We start from the raw sequence: 13730 nt of genomic DNA, 5'->3' as shown, positions 1-13730 counted from the left end.
ATTGACAAGATGACTCGCCATAAATTAAAAATTCTATTAAACGTAATTGCTTTCGAGGTTTGATTACTCGCTTAAATGCAATACCTGCTTCAAAAATTAAATTGATCCCTTAATATCTTCCTTAATACTTTATTGGATTGTTCAAATTACAATGAATCGTTGTCTATACCTATATTCAGTTAGGAGGTGACGAAAAAGCATGCTAGGCATTTTAATCAGTTTTCTTATCCATCTAAATCAAACTCAAATATCGTGCCGCAACGGATTTTATCACGGCAATCTGTAGCTCTGGTCCTGAAATAGTATTAGATTTTTGGAGTGCCGAATCCGACATTGAAATTTGTTGAGAATCATCAGGGAAATTCAATTTTTTGCCCCAAACGCCCTATACGATCCCAGTACAATCCCAAAATTGCTACCCCCAAGCAGCACACCTTTGAGCGGCGATGCGAACAAAATCCAATATGGAAGAAGAAATCTTTGAACACGAAAATCCCGAAACCCAATTGGGTTTTTAAAAAATCTGAAACAATTCAATCAAAAATGGTTAGGTTAACTATTCCGGCACGCAGAACACACTCCATAAAATAGTTCACTGCAAGGTTCACTAAATTTTTGAATATTCTTAAAAGTAGACGTAGTACCTACATATACAGAGTGTAACATTAAATTTCATGAAAGTCGGCCCATTTCTGAGTTCCGATAAAGAATTGCAAATGAAAAGCTAATTTTCAATTCGCTTTTGTCAATGTTGAGCAATCCAACCTAATACTTGAGGTTTATTTAGAAAAACGCTTGATTTAGTACTCTCCCACTAACTTTTTGGAACAATTGTAAATTTTCCTATTTTGGTTGAGATTGCTCATTGCAGTGTATCTCAGGTGTTTTTAAAGACATAGAGACTTGCGGTTTTCGCGATCCTGTGCCAACTTTTTGTGAAAATTTAAAAAGTCCGCTATAATCATAATCATTGGTACATTTTTCAGCGTCCAAAGCATTACCTTGGGATGCTCTTCAATATTTTGGCTTAGTTTCAAAGAAAATACAAATCATTAAGGGCCAATTGCACCGTCAAAGTTAAGTATCCCTTAAATTTAAGCATAACTTAAACACCATAGCTACGATTGTCTTAATAATCTTTGCCATAGATTTTAAGTTCGACTTAACTTTAAGCAAGGCTTAATTTTGTTGGTGCAACTGGGGTTAAAATGATCTAATAACGATTGTAGGGAAACTCGCACCGGAAGATTCGCCCTCAACTAAACTCACCCCCAGGAAAATTTGGCTTCGCCCCCGGAGGATTCGACCTCGGACGTGCGAATGGACAAACAAAATGCAAACGATACTACATTTTTTTAATTAAAAAATACACTAAAAATGTATATGGAGGACAAGTGGAAAACTAAAATGGGCAGTTCTGTTGTTTGAGACGCTACTTGATTTCTGCACAGAATTTATTGACGCTTGAACACAAAGCGATTGGAACTAAATTTGGTTTACATATTCTTGAAAAGCTTTTGGCGAGAATCGCGCATACAGAAGTGTATTAAAGTAACAAAAAACTGTCAATTTTTTGTTTTTCCATATTATGGCTGAACTATTGCATCGAATTGAACCAAATTTGGCACATATGTTCTATTAGATACTTTACTAAGGACTGAAATATACATTTAGTCAAAATCACGATTACTGTTATAATTTTCTGATTTCATAAATTAATTTCATAAATTATACTGATTGCGCATTCTTAATCGCGTTATTTTTATACGCAGGTTTATTTGTCAGTACTATTATTATTATTATTATTATTATGGTCAGTGTATCTTGTGAGAACTCAGGTCTAGCCTGGTTAACTAATCGCACGGATTAAAATCAAGTAACGATTAGTGTCTGTGTCTGGTGTAGTTATGTAGGGTCCAAAAAAAAAAAAATTAATTAATTAAAAATTCACACATTCACATTGGAAAGCTAGAGATAGTATGTAATTCATACTTACCAACATAGCTATTGAGGAAAGAGGAAAACAAAACAAAACAAAAAAAATCATTATAATAATTCCTGTAATTTTATTAAATGGAGTTTTTTGTGTGGTTGCTTGGGTTTTTGGTGGAGATATTGCAGTATTTTGTGAGCCTGTGGTGCTGTTAAGGTTTTTGCGCTTCGGTTGTATACGAGTGGGTTGTTTCTGAGAAGAAGAAGTTTTGTGTTTTTTAACTGTGCTAGGACGTGTAACTTTATTGGGTGGACCTGTCTTTGTAGTGCATGTTGCGTTAATTGTATTTATGGTGTTTCTTTGTTCTTGAAGTTGTATTTGTGAGGTTGCTTGGGTTTTTGGTGGAGATATTACAGTATGTTGTGAGCCTGTAATTCTGTTAAGGTTTTCGCGTTTCGGTTGAATGCGAGTGGGTTGTGATAATGTGGTGTGTTTCTGTGAAGAAGGAGTTTTGTGTTTTTTAACTGTGCTAGGACGTGTTACACAATTTACAATGTTAATTAAAAAGTCTCGTTTTGCTACATTACGTCAGTTCATCGCATAGGTCCAGTTTGTTATTTTTCACATTACATAAAGCACCTTTAACGCACCACTGTAGTTTAAAAAAGTCCACACTATTATTATTAACGTGCCACTTGTATTCAGTCATTATTCTTGAAATTAAGGCGGTTTTATATTTCGAGTAAAACTGACCGTGGGTTTCGTCACTTTTTATGTACGTTATCTGCTGTTTACATATATAACTGGTTGAAAATACCAAAAGAAAGTTGGTTAAGTTTACTTCAGCTTTCGTCCGTGTTTTATTGTACTTATACATGCAGTACATGTCTTTCACTAAGACTTTCGGAATACAGATTAGACACTTTACTTTATTGGTAACAAAATGCCATATTTCTTGAACAAGATGACATGATATTATTATGTGCCAAGCATCAGCCACCAAGACACAATTATTGCAGTAGTTTGTAGCAGCTAACGAAGCCTTTTGCAAGAATGTTTTATCTGCTAAGCGGTTTTTAACAAATCTCCATACCACTACGCTATCCGATGCCAACGAAGGATGTTTGAACATATAGTTCCAGTTGATCTCTTCGTCTCCCCAAGCTCCTTTCATCTTTTGCTTTACCCTGAATTCGTTGACTACCACACCACGGTTTCTTGCAAATATCTCTTTGTATACTTATTGATGGTATATGTACGATCGGGCGAGTATTCAAAAATAATTTCAGGTGGCCATTTGCTTACTCCTTCTGTCTCCGTTAAATGAGGATAGAAACGTAGACATTGCTGTTTGAGTTCTCTGTACCTTTCAAATAAAAAATTCCGCGCAATGTAACGTAGACATTGCAAAGTTCTTCTTTGCGTTTCCATTCCGAACCATCGATACAGTCTCCGATCAGATAGAGGCCGCATTTGAACCATATGTCACTGGACAATATTTTCGCGATTGGTTTTGGCCAAAGGAAGCATTCGGACAAGGGTGGGTTATTAAATTCATTTTTGTTTGATGGAAAATTGGCGAAGCTTGTGGGAATTCGGTTCCAAGCATTTGTTACGCTATCTGCGAATTTTGTGAGAGCTGTTGGTAACTGCAGTTCTTTATTGTACAAAACTTGCCACTGTATTTGCGTTCCCATTTCCTTACTGATGTTGTAGTACATCATCCTAGCCCATTTTGGTTTCTTTTTGACGTATGCAATTTATGGCTGTTATAATTCTGAACGTTGCAACTTTCGACTTGATGTGCACCATACCTAAACCACCCAGGTATTCTGGCAAACATAGGCTGTCCTTTTGAGTCCAGTGTTTTCTATTCCGCCATATGAAGTTTGTTAACTGGCTCTGTATACTATCTGTTGTTCTGTTTGATACTGGCATTATTTGTAAAATATGCCAAATTTTTGGTACTATGAAAGTATTAACAATTTTAATTCTGCCTTTTATCGATAGTGCTCCAGCCTTGTGATTCCACTTGGAAATACCATTTGTAATCTTTTGATGTATTTCTTCTTCTGCTATCCCTATCATGTGCTGTTCTGACCCGGCGAAGGTCACCCCAAGAACTTTAATAGTATCAGAAGTCCAACAACAACCTAAAGGAGAGTCCGTTCGATGTTTCCATTCCCCACACCACAAACCTTGTGACTTTTGAAGGTTCACTACCGCTCCCGATTGGACAGAGAACCGTTGTATGCATTCCACAAGAATTCTGAAGTCATCGTCATGGGACACGAATAAAAGAACATCGTCCGCATAAGCTGACATACATGCTGTCTGAAGTGGGTCATTTGGTAAGGCGAATCCTCTCATTTTCCTTTTACACATCTTTAGAAACCGTTCCATAGCTAATGCGAAGAGGGGGCCCGACATTGGACACCCTTGTCTGATTCCTTTTCTTATTTGTACCTATTGGCTGCGACAACAGGTGTTGAATTCGAATATGTGAGGATGCTTCCGAATATAGTGCTTTGATTAACCCTATGAGTGATTTGGGAAAATTCATTATTTGAAGTACTTCCAATAAATATCCGTGTACGACGTTATCAAATGCACTTTCTAAATTAATAGAAAGTACGGCTAATGTTTTGCTTTTGGAATTTGCGTATTCGATAATGTCTCGTAGTAGGTGAAGATTGTCGTAAATTGATTTTCCAGGTATACTGTAGGACTGGTCTGAGTCGATTAGGGCGTCTATTACACCCATCAGTCTATTCGATATTGTTTTTGCTAATATTTTATAGTCTGTAGTTAGCAACGAAATTGGTCTCCAGTTTCTTAGACTTAAAGGGTCTTTATCCTTCTTTTCTATTAAAGTAACTATTGAAGTCTTCATAATATTAGGAATCATTATTTCATGTTTAAGACTGCCTATTACAGCTTCGTAATAGTGCACTTCTAACTTCTCCCAGAACTGCATGTAAAATTCCGCTGTAAATCCATCTATTCCGGGCGACTTGTTTTTGCTAAGACTTTTTAAGGCTGTGGTTAATTCTTCTAAAGTGATTGGCTGATCTATCTGTTCTTTGTTTGTATTGTCGAGCTTTAGTAGGTTCTTAAATATAGATGAATTTGTTTCCCCCATAGGTATTATGATACGTTGCCTGTCGTTAAAGAATTGATATGCTTCTTTGCATATTTCCATAGGTTTGCTATAAAAAATGTCCCCAACCTTGATTCTGGATAGTCTGCCGCCTCTAGACTGACCAATCAGTTGCTTTTCCGGTGAATCCTTATTTATAATATCCTGATATTTTTTGTTGATTTCGGAATTATGGGAAAATGCTGTGTAAGTTTTCCTGCATTGACTGATAATGGTTTGTATTTGTGACGGTTGTGATGTTGGATTCTTACTGGTGTGATGATTGTACATTCGCTGTAAATTGTCAATCTCGAAAAACTTTTTTTGGTTGTTGTGCTTGGTATAAATAATCGTTGCTGTTTTAATGTCGTTCTTCAACGTGTTCCACCAGCACCAATGATCTTCTGTTGGACTTTTCTTATTTACCATGTGATCGATTAATTCATTGATGCATTTCACGTATAGTGGTTCATTGAGTAACAAGTTTTGGAAACGCCAGTAAGGGGGTTCATATTTACTTTCCCTTTTCAGCTGTATTTGCAAGGCTAAATGATCGGAAAAAGATACTGTGTTTGTTACCGCTTTGAGTTTCCCACACCAGTGGCTGTCACAAAAGAACATATCTATTCTTGAAGCTGATCTACTTGTATAAAAGGTATATCCAGGTACGGTAGGGTGTAGTACTCGATATGCATCGTGTAATTGATACTTGTTGACAATTAGTTTCAGAAGATTTCCTGTGGCTACGTTTCTTTCAGTTGAGTTGAGTCTATCCTGTATTGGGTTCAGTGTACAGTTGAAATCACCCCCGACCATTATGCCCTCATTTTTTTGTGTAACCTGCTGGATCTCTTCATTTAACTTTCGTAATATTTGAATTGCCATGTTATAGTTATGCGGTAAATATATGCAAAAGTAACTTACAGTTTCGTTGCTGTCCTCGATCGATAATTTTTGTAGGTAACCTTCTACTATAATTTTGTGTTGGATAATTTTAGCGCTGTCTTTCTTTAGCATAATCGCAGTGCCGGTATAATTATCGGATTTAGGATTAACTAGGAAATGGTAATTGGGTATGGACGTATCGCTTTCGATTGCAGTGACATTGGTTTCTTGAAGTAGAAGTAGTTCGGGGTTATGCTTTTTAACAAAAGAGTGTAGCGTTTGAAATTTTGAAGAGCTTTGAATGCTCTTAACATTTAAGGTTATTATTTTGAAAATTGCCATGATTTTGATTTATTATTATTAGTTTTGATTTTAGTGTTAATGTGTTTTACGATCAATGCTATCCACGTCAATTGATTCCAGTGATGAGGCGTTTAGAGAGGTGAGATAAATTGTCTACTTCATTTGGCCATTTGTTCTTCTCAATCCCCTTCAATAAAGCCTTAATAAGTAGTTTGTATCTTTCTTTCAATGCTCTCGTTGTGATATGTGGTAATATTTCGGCAATCATGCTAATGAGCCCCGAAATATCTGTTGTGTATTCTTGGGCGATAGTGCTTGGTGTTTCACTGTTTTTGACATTTATCATGAAATGTTTAAAATCTTCATGATTTAAGATAAAGGATTGGTTTGGCCACAGTTTTTGTAAATTGTCAAACAGTGTGCTATCTTCTGGAGTCGTGCTCCTTCTTGTTTTTTTAAGGGGTCTTTTTTCATCTCTTATAGTTGGCCTATTTTTGGTTGGTATCTCCGTGTGTTGCGTTGATTGCTCCGTAAGTTCTGAACTGGTGGATGGTGCTGCACGTTTTTTACTTACTTCAGTATGGACTTCTACTGGGACAGTAATTACATGGTTGGTCGTTGTGTGTGATGAGATATCGCTAGAAAGATCTTCCGTTGTATAATTTGATTCGGGGCAAGAAGGTTGATTAGCTGGTCTGGATTCTCTGAGTAAGCATGGTGGTGGTTGTAGCATTTTGGTGCATTTAGTAGCAATATGTCCCAGTTCTTTACAATTGAAGCATTTTATTTGGCTATTCGTTAGAAAAATTCGATGATCGTCGCCTTCAAAATTAACTATAAGTGAATCTGGCAAAGTACTCATCTCCTCGGGCAGTATGTACACCTGCCTTCGGAAGCTGTACACATGATTGTAATCTTCTATGCCTATGCCCGCCCCTATGAAGGAAACGGGAGACACGGTTTTTATCTGTTTGATTTTTAAACATTCTTCTATTACATTGTGTGGAATAGATGGGCAAACATTAGATAGAATAATTCGTTGCGCCGGTGTTACATATTTTCGCGCAGTTATAAAGATTCCATTACGTTATCGGCAATAGTTTGTAATGCGGTGTGAGTGGTATACTACAGCAACTTTTTTGTAGTTTTCGGTTTACTTAGTAAAATATGTGAATGTTTATAACACGTTACTTCTAATCGAAAAATCTATCTTATAGTGAAATGTACAGAATACATTCTCATTATGTTAACGACCATCAAATCATTATTACTACTTGCTAACCGATTCTAAATTTATAAAGCGAAAAGCTGTTCCTTCGTAATAAAAGAGAGACAGGCCAAAATATAAAAGGCGCTTCGTAGAAAAGTTAATATGGGCAAGTCGTGTGTGTCTATGATCGCGGTGGCCTTTGAAGTGTTTCATATAAACCGTGTTGACAGAGGCCGCGTGTGCTCTGAGTCAAAAACCACAAAGGGTGCTGATGAAGATGGTGTTGTCATCATACACATTCTATTTCCTCGGCCACGATCATTCGCATTTTTAATTACGCCAATTTTTCACATATACGGTTATGAATTTAATATGAAACGTTGAACGAAAATAATAAGGGAGTTTTCCTAACAAAGACGAAATTAAACATTTGCACAAAAAGTCCTCAGCTGGTCTCCATTCGCAGAGTGATGTTGCTGCTGGGGAGATCATGTCACGAACAATGCCACTCGAATCAGCGTTACTTACTGTTTTTAAAAGCTCTTGCTACCTCGTTAGCAGAACAAACACGACGCCACGCGACAATACCCACTTCTTCTATTGTCATGCCTTCCACTTATTATCTAAATAACTGGACTTTTCTCGAACAAATGGTTAATTATTAAAAAAAAGAAAATTGAGAAGGAACATTTGCGCAAGGTTCGAATTTTAGAGAGCGAAGAAATAAAGCAAAACCCCGATAAACGATCATTGAAAATGATGAATAGTGGTTAGGATAATGATCGCCGCACTTTAAACACACCGGTAATTGCTAGTAAAAGCGTTTATTTTGTTAATACCTCAAAGTACATCCTTGCTTTATTTTGAAATTGTAATTGAGAAGTTTATATTTGCGTGACTTAGCACAAAGTGCCTGCCGAGGAATTTGTTCGCGTGTAGAACGTGCGCGTACCTATCCTTATTGCACCGGCTTTAGGTACCTACTTACTTCAACACTACCAACTAGGTAATACATTACTTTTACAACATTACTCGAATGTTGTTTCTTCGTCTTAGCCTAATATTACGTATGATAATTTTGAATTTCTCCCTCTCGGATAAGCTATTGATTGAATATTCTAGTATAGCCTACAGTCTGCAGTAGTGCTACAATCAAAGAGTATTAAGTGTGAAATCAAATTAAAATAATTGTTTTGAAGGTAACACCTAACGTTTCCGCGCAGTAATTCAAGTTTACGGAATAATCGCCAACGGAAGTCTCACCCCCAAAAATCCAGCATCGAAATATTTGCTCGTGAAACTTTTCTGTCAGAATATTTGCACCTACATAGTGGCGATTTCGGAATATTCTCCGCTTCGCACCAAATTGGCTTACGAAAATTGGTTCCAGAAAAACTGAACCCGGAAAATTCGTCTCTGGAAAGCTCGACCAGGAATTTTGATCCTACATACAAAGTAGAAAGTAAGTCTGGATTTTCTTGAAAATGCCATACTTTCCCAATCGCAGGGGACAGCAGTTAGAATGTTCCTTGTGGACATAATAATATACATAATTTCGGTTGCTTGTAGACCCCTTAAACATAATTCAGCAGAGAAACAAAAATATTTCATGTCACCATAAAAGTTACACCCCCTTTCAGTGGACATGAATATGGATGGATTCGAGCCGAGCCGAGCCGAGCTTTTTGAAAACTCGACTCGGCTCGAAATTATTGGTGTCCAGCTCTGCCCGAAACTCGGCTCGAAAAAAATTACTTCAGCCGAGCTAAGTTCGAATTTCAAATATTAGGATTTACATTTGAAGGTTAAAAAATTATCAAAGTCCTCGTGTGAGATCGAAGAGACTTCAGCGCATTTTTGTGTGGCAGATCAGTATTATATTAGCCTCTTTCGACTCAACCATCAATACTTTCCGCGTGCACCCGCAATTCGCTTTTAAAGTTAAAATCGGGTCGGGGGCTACCCCATTCCCTTTGACGGTAGCCACTTCCGACGTCCCGTTCACCCGCAATTCGCTTCTATTGGCGACACGAGAAAGAGAGACAGCGATTCGAGATTTACGACACGTTAAACCGCGTGAGTTCGCAACGGAAGGTAAAAGGCGCCCGAAGTTGACTATTTGCGCCTCGCAAAAGGTCGTTAATTTCGCCCCTAGGACAAAAAACAAAATTCCGCCACGCAGGAGTTGTGCGCGTTTACAACATCTTTCCGACGACACCAATTTGAAAAGAATCGGACCAAAACTGTAGTAGAAGATAGGAAAAAACTTAAAAACCTTCACGTTAGTATACTACGCTCGAGGATGACGCCCAGATGTCGCCAACCCCACATCATGTAGCCATGTCCCTAAGGTTGACAAATTTCACGGCCTTGTAGATACACGTACACCCGGTGCCTTTCTACAAGAGTTCTTCTACGCGCCCACATTTGCAGCCAGCCAGCCAGCCAGCCAAAGTGAGATTAAAAGCTACTTTTTAGCGCCTTTTTGCAAAAATTTTTTTTTGTAAAAAGTAGCTTTTAATCTCACTTTGGCTGGCTGGCTGGCTGGCTGGATGGCAGTAAATGCGCGCCCGTAGAAAAATGCTTGTAAAAAGACAAGGAGTGTACATGTAACTATCGGGGCTGTGTAATTAAGAACGTTAGGGATGGGGCTACAAGATTTGGAGACGACGACATCTGGACGTCATCCCCGAGCGTATTATACTAACCTGGAGATTTTTCAGTTTTTATCTATCTTCTTCTACAGTTTTTCTCCGATTGTTTTCAAATTGGTGTCGTCGGGAAGATCTTGTCAACGCGCACAACTCCTGCGTGGCGGAATTTTTTTTTTTTTCCTAGGGGCGAAATAAACCACCTTTTGCGCGGCGCGCTTCGAGGGGTAGTCGACTTTGGGCGCCCAAAAGTTTCTTACAGCGCGAATCGCGGTCTCTCTTTCTCGTGTCACAGTCACTAATAGAAGGTCGAGCTATGTGAAGTACCCAAAAGTTGAATACGATTTTATGCCGGGATTTTAGCGAAATCTACCAAAATGTGAATTACGAATGAACGGGACGTCGGAACTGTGTATCGACAAAGGGAATGTGGTAACCCCCGACGAGATCTTACTGATGGTGGAGTCGAAACTTCAAATCCTAATTGTTGCGGGTGATCAGAAGTGGGTGTCGACAAAGGGAATATGGTAACCCCCAAAGGATTTTACTGATGGTGGAGTCAAAACTTCAAACGCGAATTGCGAGTGCACGGTAAGTGAGAAAATGGTACCGACAAAGTGAACGTGGTAGCTTTCGGCAAGATCTTATTGATGGTGGAGTCAATATTGGCTAATAAAACACTGATCTGCCACACAAAAATGCGCTGAAGTCCCTTCGATCTCACACGAGGACTTTGATCATTTTTACAAATAAATTTGCAAAAATGCGCTAAAAACTACAAAAATCGTCCAGCAATTTTAATAACTATGAAAAACTTGAAAGTCAAAGTAAATTGAAAACTTACTACTTCGACTATGACTCGATTGTGCACTATAAGCGTTAGACGGACCCGGAACTTCTTCGGTTACGCTGACACTAATTTCACAATCGCTCATTGGTTCACTTAAAGTTTGTGTAGGTACATAGTCCGCATCTCTCACACTATCATCACTATCAAAGTTACTCATTTTTGATGATTTTTGCAAGAATCGAAAAATTGAGACGATAAACAGAATAACCCTCTAATCTAATGCAGACAAATTCGAACTGAAAAGGAAACACCATGCGTCGAAAATGTGACAAACAGAATAAAGAAACACGTCTGTTACCTACAGTTGCAATAAAGGGGCGACATGCAATACCATTTCCTATACAATGAAGCATTGAGCAATGAATGAAGCTGCTAGAATACTATCAGCCGAGTCTGCATCGCACCATTTAAAAAACATAAGTGTAGGTGACATTATAAATAAATTCAGTCGAGCTGCTCGTCGAGCTTCAAACGAGCAACTCGACTCAACTCGAAAAAGACACAAGCGGGCTCGATGCTCGGCTCGAATGTAATAAGTAGAGCTCAACTCGACAGTTCGGCTCGTAACGTGCCGAGCTTTCGAGCCGAGCCGAGTTTAGCTCGAGTTCGTGTCCATCCCTAGACATGAAAATATAAGTTGGAGAGACTTCCATACAAATTTTGTCATTCTAAAACAGAGGGGTTGGAATTTCTTTGCGCAATTAGAGATTAGGGTTAGGGGCCACAAAGATATTTGATGTACCATGAAACTTATACCTTTTTGAAAACGTGACAATAATAAGCTTCTGTACAAATATCGTAATTCCAAAATAGTATTATTTGTATATTTGTGTTTATTTAATTTTCGTTTGTGTTTTTGCAATAATATTTCTATTATGTACTGTTTCAATTGTGAAATTGCACGAGTTTTTCCCCGGAAACATCCGACTACCCCTGTATCCTGGATGTACTGTATACATTTTGCATCTCTCCAAATGAATTCACAGTAGTCGTAGTTTTTCATGAAAAGTCTCAAAACTTTCTCGCAATAACTGTACTGTACTCGTTTTTAAAATTTTCTTCAGCTAGGAAGTAATTAAATTAATCTTCAGAATAATTGTCGCTCCCGGAGTGTTGGTCTCCACGGGAAATTTACGTGAGAAACCTTTGATATATTTGCTTTATAATGTATTCTAAAATTTACTTCTTTTTCTGTGACAAAATCGTCCTGGCAAATTGGCTTCCATGGAATCTTGCGCCTAGGTAAATTCGCTTTTGAAACGTTCATCCTCCAAAGAAAATTCGTAATCGACGGAATACTGGTTCACAATGAGATTAGATAGTTCTTTTCGATGAATGAAATAAACGACTCAAGTTCTTTTCGAATTATGTGAAAAATTGGATAAATCGTGACAACAAAGGTAAAAGAAGTTCGATGAGTGACTTGAGGTGTAATATACATAAATGGATTATTCAGAAAGTCATTTTTTTAGGGAATTCTTGCGTTGATTTTTTTGAAATCGAACGTTTCTTTTGAAGGGGAATTTTGCGAACATATCGGGAATAGTGCCAAATTCCAAAAGCGAACATTTTAGGGGTAGTCCAGTCAAATTAGCTCTAAAAGTAGTATAAACTGGATGTTGTCATTTCACTGAACGAAACCAAGCGTATTCTATGTAAAAAAATCCGCTGAATCGGAAAATCATAGTCCGCCCGGAACATATTGTTATAAACAAAAAAACAAAGAAAAAATGAGAAAATGCCGTGTTTTTTCACATTTGACTGCCAATATCTCGTTAACTATTGCTCTGAGGGAAAAAATGAATAGAAATGAACTTGTTTAGAATAAAATTTTCTATAAGATACAGTTGGTCCGGAACGCTCATTTTCAACTGTTATTGTTTTTTAGGGAAAAATGTAAAAACAGTAATCTCTAAAATTAACACTTTGTTATTGTTAAGTAAAATTCATTCGATCTTTTTGAAAATCCGTATTTTCTTTCTTTTAGAACTAAATTTAGCTGGGGTAAAATTTGCAAATATTCCGGAGGACGATTTAGCAATTTAATGAAAAGAATCAATCACTATTGTCATGTGGCTTTGCTAAATAAACCATTTATCTTTAAAAATTCATAGAATTTGAAGAAAATTTCTCAATCCCTCATTCCTGAATTATTATCAAAAGAAAAAACATGGTACCGTTTGTCTTTGAACGAAAGTGATAGATATCAAAACTAAAATGATATGTCTCGTTACAGAATTGAATACTTTTTTAAATCATGAGATGGTAGAGGCAAAATTTGATTCCCTTCGATACAAATTTGAATTTGATCTACTGACATTTTTTTGATTGTCGCTTTTCAACAAAATTCGTCCATTTTTCAAAATTTATAATTTGAAGAAAATTTGAAACCCCGCACATTTTTGCAGAAGCTTAGTTTTGATGAATATCGGCATTATTTAATCACAATTGTTTGAAAAGATTTCTTATCTGTAAATCTCTGAATTTGAGATGTGTGTGATTTGACATTTTAGTGTAGGCGCATATGTAGCGATTTACTTTTCTGTTTAAAACTCGTGATAATTTTTGGCACCATGGTTTTTCTGTTTCCACAGGTGTTCAGGAATAAAAAAAATCTTGGTGCCAAAGTGAGATTTTCCATTTAGGTGCATAGCGAGCGTTTGTTAGCAAGGTGATTTTTTCGTTCGAACGAGAGTTTTCCTATAGTATATAATTTGCTTTTCAAATTAATTCTATGCATTGCTAATTTACGAGATTTA

Source organism: Photinus pyralis, unplaced genomic scaffold, assembly GCF_008802855.1.
Source record: "Photinus pyralis isolate 1611_PpyrPB1 unplaced genomic scaffold, Ppyr1.3 Ppyr1.4_LG1, whole genome shotgun sequence".
Classification (NCBI taxonomy): Eukaryota; Metazoa; Arthropoda; class Insecta; order Coleoptera; family Lampyridae; genus Photinus; species Photinus pyralis.
The sequence above is the reverse complement of the archived record's forward strand: the minus strand, read 5'-3'. Positions refer to the sequence as shown.